The 27,676-nt window shown below is 45.9% G+C and overlaps 1 protein-coding gene and 1 pseudogene across 1 annotated transcript in view; both read right to left on the bottom strand.

The window, feature by feature from the left end:
* Positions 1–27,676, bottom strand: part of LOC122558187 (large neutral amino acids transporter small subunit 2-like) — a 352,569-nt gene that overhangs the window by 280,991 nt on the left and 43,902 nt on the right. The gene's annotated exons all lie outside the window — the stretch shown is intronic.
* LOC148147274 (uncharacterized) lies at positions 21,307–25,998 on the bottom strand (annotated as a pseudogene).

Below are 27,676 nucleotides of genomic sequence, written 5' to 3' on the forward strand. Positions count from 1 at the left end.
GTACAATACAACTACACTGAGAGGGGACAGTACAATACAACACTGAGAGGGGACAGTACAATACAACAACACTGAGAGGGGACAGTACAATACAACAACACTGAGAGGGGATAGTACAATACAACACTGAGAGGGGACAGTACAATACAACTACACTGAGAGGGGACAGTACAATACAACACTGAGAGGGAACAGTACAATACAACAACACTGAGAGGGGACAGTACAATACAACAACACTGAGAGGGGACAGTACAATGTAACAACACTGAGAGGGGACAATACAATGCAACAACCCTGAGAGGGGACAGTACAATACAACAACACTGAGAGGGGACAGTACAATACAACAACACTGAGAGGGGACAGTATAATGCAACAACACTGAGAGGGGACAGTACAATACAACAACACTGAGAGGGGACAGTACAATACCACAACACTGAGAGGGGACAGTACAATGCAACAACACTGAGAGGGGACAGTACAATACAACAACACTGAGAGGGGACAGCACAATACAACAACACTGAGAGGGGACAGTACAATGCAAAAACACTGAGAGGGGACAGTACAATACAACAACACTGAGAGGGGACAGTACAATACAACACTGAGAGGGGACAGTATAATACAACAACACTGAGAGGGGACAGTACAATACAACACTGAGAGGGGACAGTACAATACAACACTGAGAGGGGACAGTATAATACAACAACACTGAGAGGGGACAGTACAATACAACAACACCGAGAGGGGACAGTACAATACAACAACACTGAGAGGGGACAGGGCAATGCAACAACACTGAGAGGGGACAGTACAATACAACAACGCAGAGAGGGGACAGGGCAATGCAACAACACTGAGAGGGGACAGCACAATACAACAACACTGAGAGGGGACAGTACAATACAACACTGAGAGGGGACACTACAATACAACAACACTGAGAGGGGACAGTACAATACAACAACACTGAGAGGGGATAGTACAATACAACACTGAGAGGGGACAGTACAATACAACTACACTGAGAGGGGACAGTACAATACAACACTGAGAGGGAACAGTACAATACAACAACACTGAGAGGGGACAGTACAATACAACAACACTGAGAGGGGACAGTACAATGTAACAACACTGAGAGGGGACAGTACAATGCAACAACCCTGAGAGGGGACAGTACAATACAACAACACTGAGAGGGGACAGTACAATACAACAACACTGAGAGGGGACAGTATAATGCAACAACACTGAGAGGGGACAGTACAATACAACAACACTGAGAGGGGACAGTACAATACCACAACACTGAGAGGGGACAGTACAATGCAACAACACTGAGAGGGACAGTACAATGCAACACTGCGAGGGGACAGTACAATACAACAACACTGAGAGGGACAGTACAATCTAACAACACTGAGAGGGGACAGTACAATACAACACTGCGAGGGGACAGTACAATACAACAACACTGAGAGGGGACAGGGCAATGCAACAACACTGAGAGGGGACAGTACAATGCAACAACACTGAGAGGGGACAGTACAATGCAACAACACTGAGAGGGGACAGTACAATAAAACACTGAGAGTGGACAGTAAAATACAACAACACTGAGAGGGGACAGTACAATACAACACTGCGAGGGGACAGTACAATACAACAACACTGAGAGGGACAGTACAATGCAACACTGCGAGGGGACAGTACAATACAACAACACTGAGAGGGACAGTACAATCTAACAACACTGAGAGGGACAGTACAATGCAACACTGCGAGGGGACAGTACAATACAACAACACTGAGAGGGACAGTACAATCTAACAACACTGAGAGGGGACAGTACAATACAACACTGCGAGGGGACAGTACAATACAACAACACTGAGAGGGGACAGGGCAATGCAACAACACTGAGAGGGGACAGTACAATGCAACAACACTGAGAGGGGACAGTACAATGCAACAACACTGAGAGGGGACAGTACAATAAAACACTGAGAGTGGACAGTAAAATACAACAACACTGAGAGGGGACAGTACAATACCACAACACTGAGAGGGGACAGTACAATACAACAACACTGAGAGGGGACAGTACAATACAACACTGAGAGTGGACAGTATAATACAACAACACTGAGAGGGGACAGTACAATACAACACTGAGAGGGGACAGTACAATACAACACTGAGAGGGGACAGTATAATACAACAACACTGAGAGGGGACAGTACAATACAACACTGAGAGGGCACAGTACAATACAACAACACCGAGAGGGGACAGTACAATACAACAACACTGAGAGGGGACAGGGCAATGCAACACTGAGAGGGGACAGTACAATACAACTACACTGAGAGGGGACAGTACAATACAACAACACTGAGAGGGGACAATACAACACAACAACACTGAGAGGGGACAGTACAATACAACAACACTGAGAGGGGATAGTACAATACAACACTGAGAGGGGACAGTACAATACAACTACACTGAGAGGGGACAGTACAATACAACACTGAGAGGGAACAGTACAATACAACAACACTGAGAGGGGACAGTACAATACAACAACACTGAGAGGGGATAGTACAATACAACACTGAGAGGGGACAGTACAATACAACTACACTGAGAGGGGACAGTACAATACAACACTGAGAGGGAACAGTACAATACAACAACACTGAGAGGGGACAGTACAATACAACAACACTGAGAGGGGACAGTACAATGTAACAACACTGAGAGGGGACAATACAATGCAACAACCCTGAGAGGGGACAGTACAATACAACAACACTGAGAGGGGACAGTACAATACAACAACACTGAGAGGGGACAGTATAATGCAACAACACTGAGAGGGGACAGTACAATACAACAACACTGAGAGGGGACAGTACAATACAACAACACTGAGAGGGGACAGTACAATACCACAACACTGAGAGGGGACAGTACAATGCAACAACACTGAGAGGGGACAGTACAATACAACAACACTGAGAGGGGACAGCACAATACAACAACACTGAGAGGGGACAGTACAATGCAAAAACACTGAGAGGGGACAGTACAATACAACAACACTGAGAGGGGACAGTACAATACAACACTGAGAGGGGACAGTATAATACAACAACACTGAGAGGGGACATATAATACAACAACACTGAGAGGGGACAGTACAATACAACACTGAGAGGGGACAGTACAATACAACACTGAGAGGGGACAGTATAATACAACAACACTGAGAGGGGACAGTACAATACAACACTGAGAGGGGACAGTACAATACAACAACACTGAGAGGGGACAGGGCAATGCAACAACACTGAGAGGGGACAGTACAATACAACAACGCAGAGAGGGGACAGGGCAATGCAACAACACTGAGAGGGGACAGCACAATACAACAACACTGAGAGGGGACAGTACAATACAACACTGAGAGGGGACACTACAATACAACAACACTGAGAGGGGACAGTACAATACAACAACACTGAGAGGGGATAGTACAATACAACACTGAGAGGGGACAGTACAATACTACACTGAGAGGGGACAGTACAATACAACACTGAGAGGGAACAGTACAATACAACAACACTGAGAGGGGACAGTACAATACAACAACACTGAGAGGGGACAGTACAATGCAACAACCCTGAGAGGGGACAGTACAATACAACAACACTGAGAGGGGACAGTACAATACAACAACACTGAGAGGGGACAGTATAATGCAACAACACTGAGAGGGGACAGTACAATACAACAACACTGAGAGGGGACAGTACAATACAACAACACTGAGAGGGGACAGTACAATACCACAACACTGAGAGGGGACAGTACAATGCAACAACACTGAGAGGGGACAGTACAATACAACAACACTGAGAGGGGACAGCACAATACAACAACACTGAGAGGGGACAGTACAATGCAAAAACACTGAGAGGGGACAGTATAATGCAACAACACTGAGAGGGGACAGTACAATACAACAACACTGAGAGGAGACAGTACAATACAACAACACTGAGAGGGGACAGTACAATACCACAACACTGAGAGGGGACAGTACAATGCAACAACACTGAGAGGGGACAGTACAATACAACAACACTGAGAGGGGACAGCACAATACAACAACACTGAGAGGGGACAGTACAATGCAAAAACACTGAGAGGGGACAGTACAATACAACAACACTGAGAGGGGACAGTACAATACAACACTGAGAGGGGACAGTATAATACAACAACACTGAGAGGGGACAGTACAATACAACACTGAGAGGGGACAGTACAATACAACACTGAGAGGGGACAGTATAATACAACAACACTGAGAGGGGACAGTACAATACAACACTGAGAGGGGACAGTACAATACAACAACACCGAGAGGGGACAGTACAATACAACAACACTGAGAGGGGACAGGGCAATGCAACAACACTGAGAGGGGACAGTACAATACAACAACACTGAGAGCGGACTGTACAATACAACACTGAGAGGGGACACTACAATACAACAACACTGAGAGGGGACAGTACAATACAACAACACTGAGAGGGGATAGTACAATACAACACTGAGAGGGGACAGTACAATACAACTACACTGAGAGGGGACAGTACAATACAACACTGAGAGGGAACAGTACAATACAACAACACTGAGAGGGGACAGTACAATACAACAACACTGAGAGGGGACAGTACAATGTAACAACACTGAGAGGGGACAGTACAATGCAACAACCCTGAGAGGGGACAGTACAATACAACAACACTGAGAGGGGACAGTACAATACAACAACACTGAGAGGGGACAGTATAATGCAACAACACTGAGAGGGGACAGTACAACACAACAACACTGAGAGGGGACAGTACAATGCAACAACACTGAGAGGGGACAGTACAATACAACAACACTGAGAGGGGACAGCACAATACAACAACACTGAGAGGGGACAGTACAATGCAAAAACACTGAGAGGGGACAGTACAATACAACAACACTGAGAGGGGACTGTACAATACAACACTGACAGGGGACAGTACAATACAACAACACTGAGAGGGGACAGTACAATACAACACTGAGAGGGGACAGTACAATACAACAACACTGAGAGGGGACAGTACAATACAACAACACTGAGAGGGGACAGTACAATACAACACTGAGAGGGGACAGTACAATACAACAACACTGAGAGGGGACAGCACAATACAACAACACTGAGAGGGGACAGTACAATACAACACTGAGAGGGGACAGTACAATACAACAACACTGAGAGGGGACAGTACAATACAACAACACTGACAGGGGACAGTACAATACAATAACACTGAGAGGGGACAGTACAATGTAACAACACCGAGAGGGGACAGTACAATACAACAACACTGACAGGGGACAGTACAATACAATAACACTGAGAGGGGACAGTACAATACAACACTGACAGGGGACAGTACAATACAACAACACTGAGAGGGGACAGTACAATACAACAACACTGAGAGGGGACAGTACAATACAACACTGACAGGGGACAGTACAATACAACAACACTGAGAGGGGACAGTACAATACAACACTGAGAGGGGACAGTACAATACAACAACACTGAGAGGGGACAGTACAATACAACAACACTGAGAGGGGACAGGGCAAAGCAACAACACTGAGAGGGGACAGTACAATACAACAACACTGAGAGGGGACAGTACAATACAACACTGAGAGGGGACAGTACAATACAACAACACTGAGAGGGGACAGTACAATACAACAACACTGCGAGAGGACAGTACAATACAACAACACTGAGAGGGGACAGTACAATACAACACTGAGAGGGGACAGTACAATACAACAACACTGAGAGGGGACAGTACAATACAACAACACTGCGAGAGGACAGTACAATACAACAACACTGAGAGGGGACAGTACAATACAACACTGAGAGGGGACAGTACAATACAACAACACTGAGAGGGGACAGTACAATACAACAACACTGAGAGGGGACAGTACAATACAACAACACTGAGAGGGGACAGGGCAAAGCAACAACACTGAGAGGGGACAGTACAATACAACAACACTGAGAGGGGACAGTACAATACAACAACACTGAGAGGGGACAGCACAATGCAACAACACTGAGAGGGGACAGAACAATACAACACTGAGAGGGGACAGTACAATACAACAACACTGAGAGGGGACAGTATAATACAACACTAAGAGGGGACAGTACAATGCAACAACACAGAGGGATAGCACAATACAACAACACTGAGAGGGGACATACAATGCAACAACACAGAGGGATAGCACAATACAACAACACTGAGAGGGGTCAGTACAATACAACAACACTGAGAGGGGACAGTACAATACAACAACACTGAGAGGGGACAGTACAATACAACAACACTGAGAGGGGACAGGACAATACAACAACACCGAGAGGGGACAGTACAATACAATAACACTGAGAGGGGACAGTACAATACAACACTGACAGGGGACAGTACAATACAACAACACTGAGAGGGGACAGTACAATACAACAACACTGAGAGGTGACAGGGCAATGCAACAACACTGAGAGGGGACAGTATAATACAACAACACTGAGAGGCGACAGTACAATACAACAACACTGAGAGGGGACAGCACAATGCAACAACACTGAGAGGGGACAGCACAATGCAACAACACTGAGAGGCGACAGTACAATACAACAACACTGAGAGGGGACAGCACAATGCAACAACACTGAGAGGGGACAGTACAATACAACAACACTGAGAGGGGACAGTACAATACAACAACACTGAGAGGGGACAGCACAATACAACAACACTGAGAGGGGACAGTACAATACAACAACACTGAGAGGGGACAGTATAATACAACACTGAGAGGGGACAGTACAATGCAACAACAGAGAGGGATAGCACAATACAACAACACTGAGAGGGGACAGTACAATGCAACAACACAGAGGGATAGCACAATGCAACAACACTGAGAGGGGACAGTACAATACAACATCACTGAGAGTGGACAGTACAATGTAACAACACCGAGAGGGGACAGTACAATACAACACTGAGAGGGGACAGTACAATACAACAACACTGAGAGGGGACAGTACAATACAACAACACTGACAGGGGACAGTACAATACAATAACACTGAGAGGGGACAGTACAATGTAACAACACCGAGAGGGGACAGTACAATACAACAACACTGACAGGGGACAGTACAATACAATAACACTGAGAGGGGACAGTACAATACAACACTGACAGGGGACAGTACAATACAACAACACTGAGAGGGGACAGTACAATACAACAACACTGAGAGGGGACAGTACAAAACAACACTGACAGGGGACAGTACAATACAACAACACTGAGAGGGGACAGTACAATACAACACTGAGAGGGGACAGTACAATACAACAACACTGAGAGGGGACAGTACAATACAACAACACTGAGAGGGGACAGGGCAAAGCAACAACACTGAGAGGGGACAGTACAATACAACAACACTGAGAGGGGACAGTACAATACAACACTGAGAGGGGACAGTACAATACAACAACACTGAGAGGGGACAGTACAATACAACAACACTGCGAGAGGACAGTACAATACAACAACACTGAGAGGGGACAGTACAATACAACACTGAGAGGGGACAGTACAATACAACAACACTGAGAGGGGACAGTACAATACAACAACACTGCGAGAGGACAGTACAATACAACAACACTGAGAGGGGACAGTACAATACAACACTGAGAGGGGACAGTACAATACAACAACACTGAGAGGGGACAGTACAATACAACAACACTGAGAGGGGACAGTACAATACAACAACACTGAGAGGGGACAGGGCAAAGCAACAACACTGAGAGGGGACAGTACAATACAACAACACTGAGAGGGGACAGTACAATACAACAACACTGAGAGGGGACAGCACAATGCAACAACACTGAGAGGGGACAGAACAATACAACACTGAGAGGGGACAGTACAATACAACAACACTGAGAGGGGACAGTATAATACAACACTAAGAGGGGACAGTACAATGCAACAACACAGAGGGATAGCACAATACAACAACACTGAGAGGGGACATACAATGCAACAACACAGAGGGATAGCACAATACAACAACACTGAGAGGGGTCAGTACAATACAACAACACTGAGAGGGGACAGTACAATACAACAACACTGAGAGAGGACAGTACAATACAACAACACTGAGAGGGGACAGGACAATACAACAACACCGAGAGGGGACAGTACAATACAATAACACTGAGAGGGGACAGTACAATACAACACTGACAGGGGACAGTACAATACAACAACACTGAGAGGGGACAGTACAATACAACAACACTGAGAGGTGACAGGGCAATGCAACAACACTGAGAGGGGACAGTATAATACAACAACACTGAGAGGCGACAGTACAATACAACAACACTGAGAGGGGACAGCACAATGCAACAACACTGAGAGGGGACAGCACAATGCAACAACACTGAGAGGCGACAGTACAATACAACAACACTGAGAGGGGACAGCACAATGCAACAACACTGAGAGGGGACAGTACAATACAACAACACTGAGAGGGGACAGTACAATACAACAACACTGAGAGGGGACAGCACAATACAACAACACTGAGAGGGGACAGTACAATACAACAACACTGAGAGGGGACAGTATAATACAACACTGAGAGGGGACAGTACAATGCAACAACAGAGAGGGATAGCACAATACAACAACACTGAGAGGGGACAGTACAATGCAACAACACAGAGGGATAGCACAATGCAACAACACTGAGAGGGGACAGTACAATACAACATCACTGAGAGTGGACAGTACAATGTAACAACACCGAGAGGGGACAGTACAATACAACAACACTGAGAGGGGACAGTACAATACAACAACACCGAGAGGGGACAGTACAATGTAACAACACCGAGAGGGGACTGTACAATACAACAACACTGAGAGGGGACTGTACAATACAACAACACAGAGTGGGGACAGTACAATACAACAACACTGAGAGGGGACAGTACAATACAACAACACTGAGAGGGGACAGTACAAAAAAACAACACTGAGAGGGGATAGTACAATACAACAACACTTGAGAGGGGACAGTACAATACAACAACACTGAGAGGGGATAGTACAATACAACACTGAGAGGGGACAGTACAATACAACAATTCTGAGAGGGGACAGTACAATACAACAACACTGAGAGGGGACAGTACAATACAACAACACTGAGAGGGGACAGTATAATACAACACTGAGAGGGGACAGTACAATGCAACAACAGAGAGGGATAGCACAATACAACAACACTGAGAGGGGACAGTACAATGCAACAACACAGAGGGATAGCACAATGCAACAACACTGAGAGGGGACAGTACAATACAACATCACTGAGAGTGGACAGTACAATGTAACAACACCGAGAGGGGACAGTACAATACAACAACACTGAGAGGGGACAGTACAATGTAACAACACCGAGAGGGGACTGTACAATACAACAACACTGAGAGGGGACTGTACAATACAACAACACAGAGTGGGGACAGTACAATACAACAACACTGAGAGGGGACAGTACAATACCACAACACTGAGAGGGGACAGTACAATACAACAACACTGAGAGGGGACAGTACAAAAAAACAACACTGAGAGGGGATAGTACAATACAACAACACTTGAGAGGGGACAGTACAATACAACACTGCGAGGGGACAGTACAATACAACAACACTGAGAGGGACAGTACAATGCAACAACACTGAGAGGGGACGGTACAATACAACAACACTGAGAGGGGACAGTACAATACAACACTGCGAGGGGACAGTACAATACAACAACACTGAGAGGGACAGTACAATGCAACACTGCGAGGGGACAGTACAATACAACAACACTGAGAGGGACAGTACAATCTAACAACACTGAGAGGGACAGTACAATGCAACACTGCGAGGGGACAGTACAATACAACAACACTGAGAGGGACAGTACAATCTAACAACACTGAGAGGGGACAGTACAATACAACACTGCGAGGGGACAGTACAATACAACAACACTGAGAGGGACAGTACAATGCAACAACACTGAGAGGGGACGGTACAATACAACAACACTGAGAGGGGACAGTACAATGCAACAACACTGAGAGGGGACAGTACAATACAACACTGAGAGGGGACAGTACAATACAACAACACTGAGAGGGGACAGTACAATACAACAACACTGAGAGGGGACAGGGCAAAGCAACAACACTGAGAGGGGACAGTACAATACAACAACACTGAGAGGGGACAGTACAATACAACACTGAGAGGGGACAGTACAATACAACAACACTGAGAGGGGACAGTACAATACAACAACACTGCGAGAGGACAGTACAATACAACAACACTGAGAGGGGACAGTACAATACAACACTGAGAGGGGACAGTACAATACAACAACACTGAGAGGGGACAGTACAATACAACAACACTGCGAGAGGACAGTACAATACAACAACACTGAGAGGGGACAGTACAATACAACACTGAGAGGGGACAGTACAATACAACAACACTGAGAGGGGACAGTACAATACAACAACACTGAGAGGGGACAGTACAATACAACAACACTGAGAGGGGACAGGGCAAAGCAACAACACTGAGAGGGGACAGTACAATACAACAACACTGAGAGGGGACAGTACAATACAACAACACTGAGAGGGGACAGCACAATGCAACAACACTGAGAGGGGACAGCACAATACAACACTGAGAGGGGACAGTACAATACAACAACACTGAGAGGGGACAGTATAATACAACACTAAGAGGGGACAGTACAATGCAACAACACAGAGGGATAGCACAATACAACAACACTGAGAGGGGACATACAATGCAACAACACAGAGGGATAGCACAATACAACAACACTGAGAGGGGTCAGTACAATACAACAACACTGAGAGGGGACAGTACAATACAACAACACTGAGAGGGGACAGTACAATACAACAACACTGAGAGGGGACAGGACAATACAACAACACCGAGAGGGGACAGTACAATACAATAACACTGAGAGGGGACAGTACAATACAACACTGACAGGGGACAGTACAATACAACAACACTGAGAGGGGACAGTACAATACAACAACACTGAGAGGTGACAGGGCAATGCAACAACACTGAGAGGGGACAGTATAATACAACAACACTGAGAGGCGACAGTACAATACAACAACACTGAGAGGGGACAGCACAATGCAACAACACTGAGAGGGGACAGCACAATGCAACAACACTGAGAGGCGACAGTACAATACAACAACACTGAGAGGGGACAGCACAATGCAACAACACTGAGAGGGGACAGTACAATACAACAACACTGAGAGGGGACAGTACAATACAACAACACTGAGAGGGGACAGCACAATACAACAACACTGAGAGGGGACAGTACAATACAACAACACTGAGAGGGGACAGTATAATACAACACTGAGAGGGGACAGTACAATGCAACAACAGAGAGGGATAGCACAATACAACAACACTGAGAGGGGACAGTACAATGCAACAACACAGAGGGATAGCACAATGCAACATCACTGAGAGTGGACAGTACAATGTAACAACACCGAGAGGGGACAGTACAATACAACAACACTGAGAGGGGACAGTACAATACAACAACACCGAGAGGGGACAGTACAATGTAACAACACCGAGAGGGGACTGTACAATACAACAACACTGAGAGGGGACTGTACAATACAACAACACAGAGTGGGGACAGTACAATACAACAACACTGAGAGGGGACAGTACAATACAACAACACTGAGAGGGGACAGTACAAAAAAACAACACTGAGAGGGGATAGTACAATACAACAACACTTGAGAGGGGACAGTACAATACAACAACACTGAGAGGGGATAGTACAATACAACACTGAGAGGGGACAGTACGATACAACAATTCTGAGAGGGGACAGTACAATACAACAACACTGAGAGGGGACAGTACAATACAACAACACTGAGAGGGGACAGTATAATACAACACTGAGAAGGGACAGTACAATGCAACAACAGAGAGGGATAGCACAATACAACAACACTGAGAGGGGACAGTACAATGCAACAACACAGAGGGATAGCACAATGCAACAACACTGAGAGGGGACAGTACAATACAACATCACTGAGAGTGGACAGTACAATGTAACAACACCGAGAGGGGACAGTACAATACAACAACACTGAGAGGGGACAGTACAATGTAACAACACCGAGAGGGGACTGTACAATACAACAACACTGAGAGGGGACTGTACAATACAACAACACAGAGTGGGGACAGTACAATACAACAACACTGAGAGGGGACAGTACAATACCACAACACTGAGAGGGGACAGTACAATACAACAACACTGAGAGGGGACAGTACAAAAAAACAACACTGAGAGGGGATAGTACAATACAACAACACTTGAGAGGGGACAGTACAATACAACACTGCGAGGGGACAGTACAATACAACAACACTGAGAGGGACAGTACAATGCAACAACACTGAGAGGGGACGGTACAATACAACAACACTGAGAGGGGACAGTACAATACAACACTGCGAGGGGACAGTACAATACAACAACACTGAGAGGGACAGTACAATGCAACACTGCGAGGGGACAGTACAATACAACAACACTGAGAGGGACAGTACAATCTAACAACACTGAGAGGGACAGTACAATGCAACACTGCGAGGGGACAGTACAATACAACAACACTGAGAGGGACAGTACAATCTAACAACACTGAGAGGGGACAGTACAATACAACACTGCGAGGGGACAGTACAATACAACAACACTGAGAGGGACAGTACAATGCAACAACACTGAGAGGGGACGGTACAATACAACAACACTGAGAGGGGACAGTACAATACAACAACACTGAGAGGGGACAGTACAATACAACAAAACCGAGAGGGGACAGTACAATACAACAACATTGAGAGGAGACAGTACAATGCAGCAACACTGAGAGGGGACAGTACAATACAACAACACTGAGAGGGGACAGAACAATACAACTAGACTGAGAGGGGACAGTACAATACAACACTGAGAGGGGACAGCACAATACAACAAAACCGAGAGGGGACAGTACAATACAACAACATTGAGAGGAGACAGTACAATGCAGCAACACTGAGAGGGGACAGTACAATACAACAAAACCGAGAGGGGACAGTACAATACAACAACATTGAGAGGAGACAGTACAATGCAGCAACACTGAGAGGGGACAGTACAATACAACAACACTGAGAGGGGACAGAACAATACAACTAGACTGAGAAGGGACAGTACAATACAACACTGAGAGGGGACAGTACAATACAACAACACTAAGAGGGGACAGTACAATGCAGCAACACTGAGAGGGGACAGTACAATGCAACAACCACTGAGAGGGTACAGGACAATACAACAACACTGAGAGGGGACAGCACAATGCAGCAACATTGAGTGGGGATAGTACAATGCAACAACACTGAGAGGGGACAGTACAATACAACAACACTGAGAGGGGACAGTACAATACAACAACACAGAGGGGATAGCACAATGCAACAACAGTGAGAGGGGTCAGAACAATACAACAACACTGAGACGGGACAGTACAATACAACAACAGTGAGAGGGGGCAGTACAATACAACAACACTGAGAGGGGACAGTACAATACAACACTGAGAGGGGACAGCACAATGCAACAACACTGAGAGGGGACAGCACAATACAACAACACTGAGAGGCGACAGTACAATACAACAACACTGAGAGGGGACAGGGCAATGCAACAACACTGACAGGGGACAGTACAATGCAACAACACAGAGAGGGGACAGTACAATACAACAAGACTGAGAGGGGACAGTACAATGCAACAACACTGAGAAGGGACAGTACAATACAACGACACTGAGAGGGGACAGCACAATACAACAACACTGAGAGGGGACAGGACAATGCAACAACACTGAGAGGGGACAGTACAATACAACAACACTGAGAGGGGACAGTACAATACAACAACACCGAGAGGGGACAGTACAATACAACGACACTGAGGGGACAGCACAATACAACAACAGTGAGAGGGGGCAGTACAATACAACAACACTGAGAGGAAACAGTACAATACAACACTGAGAGGGGACAGTACAATACAGCAACCACTGAGAGGGGACAGTACAATGCAACAACACAAAGGGGACAGCACAATGCAACAACACTGAGAGGGGACAGCACAATGCAACAACACTGAGAGGGGACAGTACAATACAACAACACTGAGAGGGGACAGTACAATGCAACAACACCGAGAGGGGACAGTACAATGCAGCAACACTGAGAGGGGACAGTACAATACAACAAGACTGAGAGGGGACAGTACAATGCAACAACACTGAGAAGGGACAGTACAATACAACGACACTGAGAGGGGACAGCACAATACAACAACACTGAGAGGGGACAGGACAATGCAACAACACTGAGAGGGGACAGTACAATACAACAACACTGAGAGGGGACAGTACAATACAACAACACCGAGAGGGGACAGTACAATACAACGACACTGAGGGGACAGCACAATACAACAACACTGAGAGGGGACAGTACAATGCAACAACACTGAGAGGGGACAGTACAATACAACAACACTGAGAGGGGACAGTACAATACAACAACACTGAGAGGGGACAGTACAATGCAACAACACTGAGAGGGGACAGTACAATACAACAACACTGAGAGGGGACAGTACAATGCAACAACACTGAGAAGGGATAGTACAATACAACAACAGCGAGAGGGGACAGGACAATATAACAACACTGAGAGGGGACAGTACAATACAACAACACTGAGAGGGACAGTACAATACAACACTGAGAGGGGACTGTACAATACAACAACACCGAGAGGGGACAGTACAATACAACAACACTGAGAGGGGACAGTACAATACAACAACACTGAGAGGGGACAGTACAATACAACAACACCGAGAGGGGACAGTACAATACAACAACACTGAGAGGGGACAGTGCAATACAACACTGAGAGGGGACAGTACAATACAACAACACCGAGAGGGGACAGTACAATACAACAACACTGAGAGGGGACAGTACGATGCAACAACACTGAGAAGGGACAGTACAATACAACAACACCGAGAGGGGACAGTACAATACAACAACACTGAGAGGGGATAGTACAATGCAACAAAACTGAGAGGGGACAGTACAATACAACAACACTGAGAGGGGACAGTACAATACAACAACACTGAGAGTGGACAGCACAATGCAGCAACATTGAGTGGGGATAGTACAATGCAACAACACCGAGAGGGGACAGTACAATACAACAACACTGAGAGGGGACAGTACAATACAACAACACTGAGAAGGGACAGTACAATACAACAACACTGAGAGGGTACAGTACAATACAACAACACTGAGAGGGGACAGTACAATGCAACAACACTGAGAAGGGACAGTACAATACAACGACACTGAGAGGGGACAGTACAATACAACAAAACCGAGAGGGGACAGTACAATACAACACTGAGAGGGGACAGTACAATACAACAACAGTGAGAGGGGACAGTACAATACAACAACACTGAGAGGGGACAGTACAATACAACACTGAGAGGGGACAGTACAATACAACAACACTGAGAGGGGACAGTACAATACAACACTGAGAGGGGACAGTACAATACAACAACACTGAGAGCGGACAGTACAATGCAACAACACTGAGAGGGGACAGTACAATACAACAACACTGAGAGGAGACAGTACAATGCAGCAACACTGAGAGGGTACAGTACAAAACAACAACACTGAGAGGGGACAGAACAATACAACTAGACTGAGAGGGGACAGTACAATACAACAACACTGAGAAGGGACAGTACAATACAACACTGAGAGGGGACAGTACAATACAACAACACTGAGAGGGGACAGTACAATGCAGCAACACTGAGAGGGGACAGTACAATGCAACAACCACTGAGAGGGTACAGGACAATACAACAACACTGAGAGTGGACAGCACAATGCAGCAACATTGAGTGGGGATAGTACAATGCAACAACACTGAGAGGGGACAGTACAATACAACAACACTGAGAGGGGACAGTACAATGCCACAACACTGAGAGGGGACAGCAGAATAAAACACTGAGAGGGGACAGGACAATACAACAACACTGAGAGGGGACAGTAAAATGCAGCAACACTGAGAGGGGACAGTACAATACAACAACACAGAGGGGATAGCACAATGCAACAACGGTGAGAGGGGTCAGAACAATACAACAACACTGAGACGGGACATTACAATGCAACAACACTGACAGGGGACAGTAAAATGCAACAACACTGAGAGCGGACAGTACAATACAACACTGAGAGGGGACAGTACAATACAACAACACTGAGAGGGGGCAGTACAATGCAACAACACTGAGAGGGGGCAGTACAATACACCAACACTGAGAGGGGACAGCAAAATGCAGGAACGCTGAGGGAGGATAGCATAATGCAGCAACATTGAAGGGGCCAGTTCAATGCAACCAAAGTGTCCCTGATGACCAGCCGATAATTCTACCTTGTGGTGCCACTGTGATGCACCATGAAGTGGATCCGCCTTCGTCAAACATAGAACATTCACCTCTCAGCCACCTCCCCCAACAGCTGAGATGATGAATCGTTACCCCTCCACGTTGCACAACTTTGGAGGGAGCACTGAGGGTGGCAAGGCCACAGAATGTACTCTCAGCACCAGTGGGGGGGGACAGGTAGGAGGTTCTGTGGGGATGAGAGAGGCTCACGGTTGGTGTGTTGCCTCCCAGGTGCCAGGGTTCGTGATGTCTCTGATCGTGGTTTCAGGACCCTTGCGCGGGAGGGGGAGCAGCCCCAAGTTGTGGTCCACATGGGCACCAACGACATAGGTTGGATGAAAGTGGGGATTTAAGACAGAAATTCAGGGAGCTCGGGTGAAGCTTAGAGCGAGAACAAACAGAGTTGTTATCTCTGGTTTGCTGCCTGTGCCATGTGCTAGTGAGGCAACGAACAGGGAGAGAAGGGAGCTGAACACGTGGCTGCAGGGATGGTGCAGGAGGGAGCGTTTCAGGTTTATGGATAATTGGGGCTCGTTCTGGGGAAGGTGGGACCTCGACAAACAGGACGGTCTTCACCTGAACCACAGGGGGACCAATATCCTGGACAGGGTGGAACTTGCTAATGCTCTTTTGAGGGGGGTGGAGGATTACACTAAAGCAGCAGGGGGGTGGGAACCTGAATTGAAGTTCCAGTGTACACAGGGTTGAGGGTAGTGAGGTCAGGAATAGGTTTACAGGGTCATGAGAGAGCAATCAGGATGTTGGTTTGAAATGTGTGTACTTCAATGCCAGGAGCATCTGGAATAAGGTGGGTGAACTTGCAGCATGGGTTGGTACCTGGGAATTTCGATGTTGTGGCCATTTCAGAGACATGGCTGGAGCAGGGACAGGAATGATTGTTGCAAATTCTGGGATTTAAATATTTCAGCAAGAACAGAGAAGATTGTAAAAGAGGGGGGATGTGATATTATTAATCAAGGGTAGTATTACAGCAGCTGAGAGAATGTTTGAGGACTCATCCACTGAGGTAGTTTGGGCTGAGGTTAGAAACAGGAAAGGAGAGGGCACCCTGTTGGGAGTTTTCTATAGGCCTCCGAATTGTTCCAGGGATGTAGCGGAAAGGAAGGATGATTCTCGATAGGAGTGCGAGTAACAGGGTAGTTGTTATGGGGGACTTTAACTTCCCCAACATTGACTGGGAATACAATAATTCAAGTAGTTTAGATGGGTCAGTTTTTGTTCGATGTGTGCAGGAGGGTTTTCTGACACAGTATGTAGACAGGCCAACAGCAGGCGAGGGGCCAAAATGTGATTTTCCTGCTCATCGGATGCTGCCTTACCTGCTGTGCTTTTCCAACACCACTCTAAGCTAGACTCTAAGGATAGGTATATACCACAGGGAAAGAGATATAACTGGGGAAAGGCAATTATGATGCAATTAGGCAAGATTTAGGATGCATAGGATGGGGAAGGAAACTGTAGGGGATGGGCACAGTTGAAATGTGCAGCTTATTCAAGGACCAGCTACTGCAGGTCCTTGATAAGTATATACCTATCAGGCAGGAAGGTAGATGTTGTGAAACTTGAAAGGGTTCAGAAAAGATTTACAAGGATGTTGCCAGGGTTGGAGGATCTGAGCTATAGGGAGAGGCTGAACAGGCTCGGGCTGTTTTCCCTGGAGCGTTGGAGGCTGAGGGTTGATCTTATAGAGGTTTACAAAATTATGAGGGGCATGGATAGGATAAATAGACAAAGTCTGTTCCCTGGGATCGGGGAGTCCAGAACTAGAGGGCATAGGTTTAGGGTGAGAGGGGAAAGTTATAAAAGAGATCTAAGGGGCAACTTTTTCACGCAGAGGGTGGTATGTGTATGGAATGAGCTGCCAGAGGAAGTGGTGGAGGTTGGTACAATTGCAACATTTAAAAGGCATCTGGATGGGTATATGAATAGGAAGGGTTTGGAGGGATATGGGCCAGGTGCTGGCAGGTGGAACTAGATTGAGTTGGGATATCTGGTCGGCATGGACGGGTTGGACTGAAAGGTCTGTTTCCATGCTGTACATCTCTATGACTCTATGACTAAGTTGAAGCTGTTGTCAAGAGGAAGAGGAAGGCTTATGTGAGGATGAGGAGTGAAGGCTCAGTTAGGGGGCTCAGTTAGGGGTTAGCAAGAAAAGGTCTAACGAGAGAGCTAAGAAGAGCCAGGAGGGGACAATGAGAAGTTGTTGGCGGATAGGATCAAGGAAAACCCTAAGGCCTTCTATAGGTATATCAGGAATAAAAGAATGACTGTTAGGGCCAATCAAAGATAGTAGTGGGAAGTTGTGTGTGGAATCTGGGGTCGTAGAGGAAGCGCTTAATGAATACTTTTCGTCAGTATTCACATTGGAAAAAGGCAATGTTAGTGAGAATACAGAGATACAGGCTACAAGATTAGATGGGATTGAGGTTGACAAGAGGAGGTCTTAGCAATTTTGGAAGATCTGAAAATAGATAAGACCCCTGGGCAGGATGGGATTTATCCTCGGATTCTCTGGGAAGCCAGGGAGGAGATTGCAGAGCCTTTGGCTTCAATCTTTGTCATCATTGTCGACAGAAATAGTGTCAGAAGACTGGAGGAGAGCAAATGTTGTTTCCTTGTTAAAGGAGGGGAGTCGGCGCAACCCTGGTAATTATAGGCCAGTGAGCCTTACTTCGGTTGTGGGTAAGGTGTTGGAAAAGGTGTAAGAGATAGGATTTATAATCATCTGGAAAGGAATAATTTGATTAGGGATCATCAACACGGTTTTGTGAAGGGTAGGTCGTGCCTCACTAACCTTATTGAGTTCTTCGAGAAGGTGACAAAACAGGTGGATGAGGGTAAAGCGGTGATGTGGTGTATATGGATCTCAGTAAGGTGTTTGATGGAGTTCACACGGTGGGCTATTGCACAAAATACAGAGTTTCAGGATTGAAGGTGATTTAATGATTTGGATCAGGAATTGGCTTGCTGAAAGAAGACAGAGGGTTGATGGGAAATATTCATCCTGGAGCTCAGTTACCAATGGTGGGTTGCAAGCTTCTGTTTTGGGGTCACTGCTGTTTGTCATTTTTTATAAATGATCTGGAGGTGGACGTAGAAGGATGGGTTAGTAAATTTGTAGATGACACTAAGGTAGGCAGAGTTGTGGATAGTGGTGAAGGATATTGTGGGCTACACAGGGACATAGATAAGACGCAGAGCTGGGCTGAGAAGTGGCAAATGGAGTTTAATGCAGAAAAGTGTGAGGTAGTTCACTTTGGAAGAAGTAACAGGAATGCAGAGTACTAGGCTAATGGTAAAATTCTTGGCAGTATAGCTGAACAGAGAGATCTTGGTATCCAGGTGCATAAATCCCTAAAAGTTGCCACCCAGGTTGATAGAATTGTTAAGAAGGCATATGGTGTGTTGGTGTTTATGGTAGGGGATTGCGTTTCGGAACCACGGGGTCATGCTTCAGCTGTACAAGACACTGGTGCAGCTGCACCTGGAGTATGGCGTACAGTTCTGGTCACCGCATTATAGGAAGGATGTGGAAGCTTTGGAAAGGATATAGGTTTGCTCGCTGAGCTGAAAGGTTCATTTCCAGATGTTTTGTTACCTTACTAGGTAACATCTTCAGTGGATCTCATGTGAAGCAACGATAAAAATTCCTGCTTTCTATTTATATGTTTGGGTTTCTTTGGGTTGGTGATGTCATTTCCTATGGTGATGTTATTTCCTTTGGTGAAGTCATTTCCTGTTCCTTTTCTCAGGGGGTGGTAGATGGGGTCTAACTCGATGTGTTTGTTGATAGAGTTCTGGTGGAATGCCATGCTTTTAGGAACTCTCATGTGTCTCTCTGTTTGACTTGTCCTCGGATGGATGTGTTGTCCCAGACGAAGTGGTGTCCTTCCTCATCCTTATGTGAGGATTCTAGTGAGAGTGTGTCATGTCGTTTTGTGGCTAGTTGATGTTCATGTATCCTGGTGGCTAGTTTTCTCCCTGTTTGTCCAATGTAGTGTTTGTTACAATCCTTGCACGGTATTTTGTAAATGATATTAGTTTTGCTTGTTGTCTGTATGGGGTCTTTCAAATTCATTAGCTGCTGTTTTAGTGTGTTGGTGGGTTTATGGGCTACCATGATTCCAAGGAATTTGGCAATGGTCTTGCAGTCATTTCCAAGATGTCTTTGATGTAGGGGAGAGTGGCTAGGGTTTCTGGACGTGTTTTGTCTGTTTGTTTGGGTTTGTTGCTGAGAAATCACCAGACTTGTTCATTGGGTACCTGTTCTTTTTGAACTACTCTGCGTAGTTCCTCTGTGCTGAAGTGAGAGGTGGCTCATTGGAATAATGTTCTGATGCAGTTTCGTTTGTGGGTGTTGGGATGATTGCTCCTGTAGTTCAGTATTTGGTCGGTATGTGTTGTTTTCCTGTAGACGCTGGTTTGAAGTTGCCCATTGGCTGTTCGCTCTACTGTGACATCTAGGAATGGCAGTTTGTTGTTGTTTTCCTCCTTTTTAGTGAATTTTATGTCAGTAAGGATATTATTGATGGTCTTGAAGGTTTTCTCTAACTTGTTGCGTTTAGTGATGACTATGGTGTCATCCAGGTAGCTGACCCAGAGTCTGGGTTGGATGGTTGGCAGGGCTGTTTGTTTGAGTCTCTGCATTACTGCCTCTGCTAAGAACCCTGATATCGGAGATCCCATGGGTGTTCCTTTGGTTTGTCTATAGGTTTTGTTGTTGAAGATGAAGTGGGTGGTAAGGCATAGGTCCCCTAGCTTGGCGATACTCTCCTTGCTGATGAAGTTGGTGGTGTTTGGTGTATGTGTCTTTGGGTCTTCTAATAGTGTAGTCAGTGTTGCCTTGGCCAGGTTAATGTTGAGTCATGTAAACAGGGCTGTTACATCAAAGGAGACCATTATTTCATCCTCTTCTATTCTTCTATCTTGGTGTCTTTGATGGTCTTCAGGAATTCTTGGGTGGAGTGGATGGAGTGGTGTGAGCCTTCTACTTAGTGTTTTAGTCTTTCATGTAGCCTCTGGGCCAGTCTGTAAGTTGGTGTTCCAGGACATCCTAGCACAAGCCAAACAGAGACACACACGAGAATTCCTAGAAGCATGGCATTCTAACCGGAACTCTATCAACAAACACATCGAGTTAGACTCCATCTACCACGCCCTGAGAAAAGGAACAGGAAGTGACTTCACCACAGGAAATAACATCACCACAGGAAATGACATCACCAACCCAAAGTAACCCAAACATATAAATAGAAAGCAGGAATTTTCAGCATTGCTTTGCCTGAGGCACACTGAAGATGTTACCTAGTAGGGTAACGAAACATCTGGAAATGAACCTTCCAGCTCAGTGAGCAAACCTACATCCAGAACCTCAACCTGAGCTACAAATCTTCTCAAAACTCGGTAAGACCTATGGGTGCAATACGCTAAAACTGGCCTGAAAATGGGAAACGAATGCTATCCGACAGAGTGGCACCCGCAAACAGCTGTACTTCCTGCACGAATGCCTAAGGAAACGGGTACTACCTAAATGTCTTCAATACAAACCTCCCCTTAACACCCCACTAGCCATAAGAATAGCAGAGCAAAACGGCTGCAGAATGCTTAGAGAAATGATTAATGATGCCCACAACAGACTCCGGGACATTTTGCATCAAAAATCTTTACTCAGTCATGCAACAGACCATGATTAGATTGACACAGTACAACAAGTCATAGATATTAGACAGCGACAAACACAGAAAATGAAAAAACTAGACCTGCTGAAAAAACTAGATAAACTTACACAAAGTAACAACACTGACAACACAGAAGCTTGGATAAAAAACTTATCTGACCGATCCTTAACAGACACTGAAAAAGCCGTCTTAGTAAGAGGATTAAATTACAACTGCCAGGATGCAGACAAGAACAATTTCTTAGCAGCATTAGAAACAACACTAAAAGACAACCAACCCACAGAAGAAACCCAGCAATCCATCAGACAGGTAGTCACACCAACATTAAGCAGAAAAAAGGAAGGAAACACACTCAATACACAAGAAAGGAAAGCACTGGAAAGACTAGAAAAAATAAAAACATTGTTCCCCTACCTGCAGACAAAGGATGCTTGACAGTCATTCTAAATCAAAGAGACTACATTGAAAAAGCGAACACACTACTTACAGATACCAACACTTAGCAACAAGTGGTGATGGACCCGGCCTCACAACAAGAGAACCGAATCACAGCCCTACTCAAAAACTTGAGAAATCTGGAGTAATAATTAAGACCGACTTCCAAAAAAATGAAACCAGGCGGATCCAACACACCACGCTTCTACGGATTACCCAAAATTCACAAGCCAGGAGCCCCCCTCAGACTCATAGCTCGCTACCTGGAACACCAACTTACAGACTGGCCAAGGAGCTACACCAAACTCCTAGTAGAAGACTCACGCCACTCCATCCACTCCACCCAAGAATTCTTGAAGACCAAAGACACTAAGATAGAAGAGGATGAAATAATGGTCTCCTTTGATGTAACAGCCCTGTTTACATCAATCAACATTAACCTGACCATGGAAACACTGACTACATTATTAGAAGACCCAAAGACACATGCACCAAACACCACCAACTTCATCAGCAAGGACAGTATTGTCAAGCTAGCGGACCCATGCCTTACCACCCACTTCACCTTCAACAACAAAACCTACAGACAAACCAATGGAACACCCATGGGATCTCCGATATCAGGGTTCTTAGCAGAGGCAGTAATGCAGAGACTCAAACAAACAGCCCTGCCAACCATCCAACCCAGACTCTGGGTCCGCTACGTGAATGACACCGTAGTCATCCCTAAACGCAACAAGTTAGAGGAAACCTTCAAGACCATCAATAATACCCTAACTGGTATAAAATTCACTAAAGAGGAGGAAAACAACCAGAAACTCAGCAACAAACCCAACCAAGCAGACAAAACACATCCAGAAACCCTAGCCACTCTCCCCTACATCAAAGACATCTCGGAAATGACTGCCAGACTACACAGACCCCTTGCCATCACAGTAGCCCACAAACCCACCAACACACTAAAACAGCAGCTCATGAATTTGAAAGACCCTATACAGACAAGCAAAACTAATGTCATTTACAAAATACCGTACAAGAACTGTAACAAACACGACATTGGACAAACAGGCAGAAAACTAGCCACCAGGATACATGAACATCAACTACCCAGAAAAAGACATGACCCCCCTCTCACTAGTATCCTCACATACGGATGAGGAAGGACACCACTTTGTCCGAGACAACACATCCATCATTGGACAAGCCAAACAGAGACACACACGAGAATTCCTAGAAGCATGGCATTCCAACCGGAACTCTATCAACAAACACATTGAGTTAGACCCCATCTACCACCCCCTGAGAAAAGGAACAGGAAGTGACTTCACCACAGGAAATGACATCACCAACCCAAACATATAAATAGAAAGTAGGAATTTTCAGCATTGCTTTGCATGAGGTCTGCTGAAGATGTTACCTGTTAAGGTAACGAAATGTCTGGAAATGAACCTTCCAGCTCAGCGAGCAAGCCTACATCCAAAACCTCAACCTGAGCTACAAATCTTCTCAAAGCTTGCTTTGGAAAGGGTGCAGAGGAGATTTACATGGATGTTGCCTGGTATGGAGGGAAGGTCTTACGAGGAAAGGCTGAGCGAACTGAGGCTGTTTTCGTTAGAGAGAAGGTGGTTGAGAGGTGACTTAATCGAGACCTATAAGATAAACAGAGGGTTAGATAGGGTGGACAATGAGAGCCTTTTTCCTCGCATGGTGATGGCTAACATCAGGGGACATAGCTTTAAATTGAGGGGTGATGATTTAGGACAGATATCAGGGGTAGTTTCTTCACTCAGAGTAGTAAGGGCATGGAACAGCCTGCTTGGAGTAGACTCCCTGACATTAAGGGCATTTAAATGGGCACTGGACATACATATGGATAATAATGGAATGGTGTAGGTTAGATGGGCATCAGATTAATTTCACAGGTCAGCGCAACATCGAGGGCTGAAGGGCCTGTACTGTGCTGTAACATTCTCTGTCCTCTGGGTGGGAGATTTCGCTGTCCATCCCCAAGAGTGGCTCAACAGCAGCATTACTGATCGAGCTGGTCGGGTCCTAAAGGACATCGCTGCTAGACTGGTGAAGGAACCAGCAAGAGGGAAAAACATACTTCACCTCATCCTTACCAATCTGCTGGCTGCAGATGCATCTCTCTATGACAGTATCGGTAAGAGTGACCACCACACTGTTCTTGTGGAGACAAAGACATGCCTTCACATTGATAATACCTTCCATCATGTTGTGTGGCACTATCACCGTGCTAAATGGGACAGACTTCAAACAGATCGAGCAACTCAAGACCAGGCAGAGGTGGGGATGATCACTGATGCTTGTGCAATGTTAAGTGATAGTTCTGACTCCTTAGTCCATTTTCAATTGCAACAAGATCTGGACAATAACCAGGCTTGGGCTGACAAGTGACAGGTAAATGTGTGCAACACAAATCTCCATTAAGATACAATCTGACCATTGCCTCTTAACATCCAATAGTGTTACCATCTCTGAATCCCCCACTACCAACACCTTGGGGGTGACCATTGATCAGAAACTTAATTGGACTCATCACATAAACACTGTGGCTGCAAGGTTAACTCACCTCCTGACTCCCCAAAAGCCTAATGATCACACAACACCAGGTTAGAGTCCAACAGGTTTATTTGCGAGCACAGGCTTTTGGAGCGCTGCTCCTTTATCAGGTAGTGGGGCAAGATCATAAGACACAGAATTTATAGTAAAAGACCAAAGTGTCAAACATCTGATGCAATTACAGGGCGACCACCATTTCCATGGAGTCGGTTTCTGCAGTTTCAGTTACCCGCAGTTTACTGCGGCCCGAACATATTACAGGGAATGTTCCCGAACCAGGACCAGGGGGCTGCGGGGGAGGTAAAGTCCCCATTGAAATGAATGGCTTCGCTCCTATCCATGGTTCCAGGCTTCCAAGGTAGGTCCTGGAACATTTCCCCCAGGGGTACGGGGTGGGGGAGGTGGGGGGAGGGGGAACTACTGTATTGAACAAACCTAGAGTATTGTGTACAGTTCTGGTCACTGCATTATACAGGAAGGATGTGGAAACTTTGGAAAGGGTTCAGAGGTGATTTACTAGGAGGTTGCCTGGTGTGGAGGGAAGGTCTTAGGAGGAAAGGCTGAGGAACTTGAGGCTGTTTTCGTTGGAGAGAAGAAAGTTGAGAGGTGACTTAATTGAGACATATCAGATGATCAGAGGGTTAGATAGGGTGGGCAGGGAGAGCCTTTTTCCTCAGATGGTGAAGGCTAACACGAGGGGACATATAGGACAGATGTCAGGGAGGTAGTTTCTTTACTCAGAGAGTAGTAGGGCTGGGGAACGCACTGCCTGCAACATGAGTAGACTCACCGGCTTTAAGGGCATTTAAATGGTCATTGGATAAATGTTTGGATGACAATGGAACCAGATGGGTCCAACACACCACGCTTCAATGGATTACCCAAAATTCACAAACCAGGAGCCCCCCTCAGACCCATAGTCTCGCTACCTGGAACACCAACTTACAGACTGGCCAAGGAAGTACACCAAAGACTAAAACACCTAGTAGAAGACTCACGTAACTCCACCCAAGAATTCCTGAAGACCATCAAAGATACTAAGATAGTGTCTTGCAATGGAATAGTGTCAGATAGATAGGCTTCAGATTGGTTCCATAGGTCGGCACAACATCAAGGGCCGAAGGGCCTATACTATGCTGTTATGTTCTCTGTTCTATGTGTAAGGGTGTGTGTGTGTGTGTGTGTGTGCACATTCCTCATGAAGGGCTCCTGCCTGAAACATTGATTTTCCTGCTCCTTGGATGCTGCCTGACCTGCTGTGCTTTTCCAGCACCACTCTAATCTTCACTGAAGATGTTACCTGGTATGGTGACGAAACGTCTGAAAATGAACCTTCCAGCTCAGCGAGCAAACCTACATCCAGAACCTCAACCTGAGCTACAAATCTTTTCAAAACTCGCTATCTATAAATTCTGCGTCCTATGATCCTGCCCCACTAGCTACCTGACAAAGGTGCAGCGCTCCGAAAGCTTGTACTTCCAAATACACCTGGTATTGTGTGATTTTTAACTTTGTACACCCCAGTCCAACACCGGCATCTCCACCTCCTGACTCCCCAAAGTCTGTTCACCATCTACAAGGCACAAGTCAGGAGTGGGATGGAATACTCCCCACTTGCCCTGGATGGGGGCAGCTCCAACAACACTCAAGAAGCTTGACACCATCCAGGACAAGGCAGCCGCTTGATTGGCAACACATCCACAAACACCCCCTCCCTCCTCCACCGACGCTCAGTAACAGCAGTGTGTACCATCTACAAGATGCACTGCAGAAATTCACCAAAGATCCTCAGAGAGCACCTTCCAAACCCTCAACCACTTCCATCCTGAAGGACAAGGGCAGCAGATACATGGGAACACCACCCCCTGCAAATTCCCCTCCAAGCCACTCACCATCCCGACTTGGAAATATATCACCGTTCCTTCAGTGTCGCTGGGTCAGAATCCTGGAATTCCCTCCCTAAGGGACATTGTGGGTCAACCTATAGCACA

The sequence above is a fragment of the Chiloscyllium plagiosum genome, unplaced genomic scaffold (genome assembly GCF_037043375.1).
Source record: "Chiloscyllium plagiosum isolate Xiang-an unplaced genomic scaffold, Cpla_swu_hap1 HiC_scaffold_17, whole genome shotgun sequence".
Taxonomy (NCBI): domain Eukaryota; kingdom Metazoa; phylum Chordata; class Chondrichthyes; order Orectolobiformes; family Hemiscylliidae; genus Chiloscyllium; species Chiloscyllium plagiosum.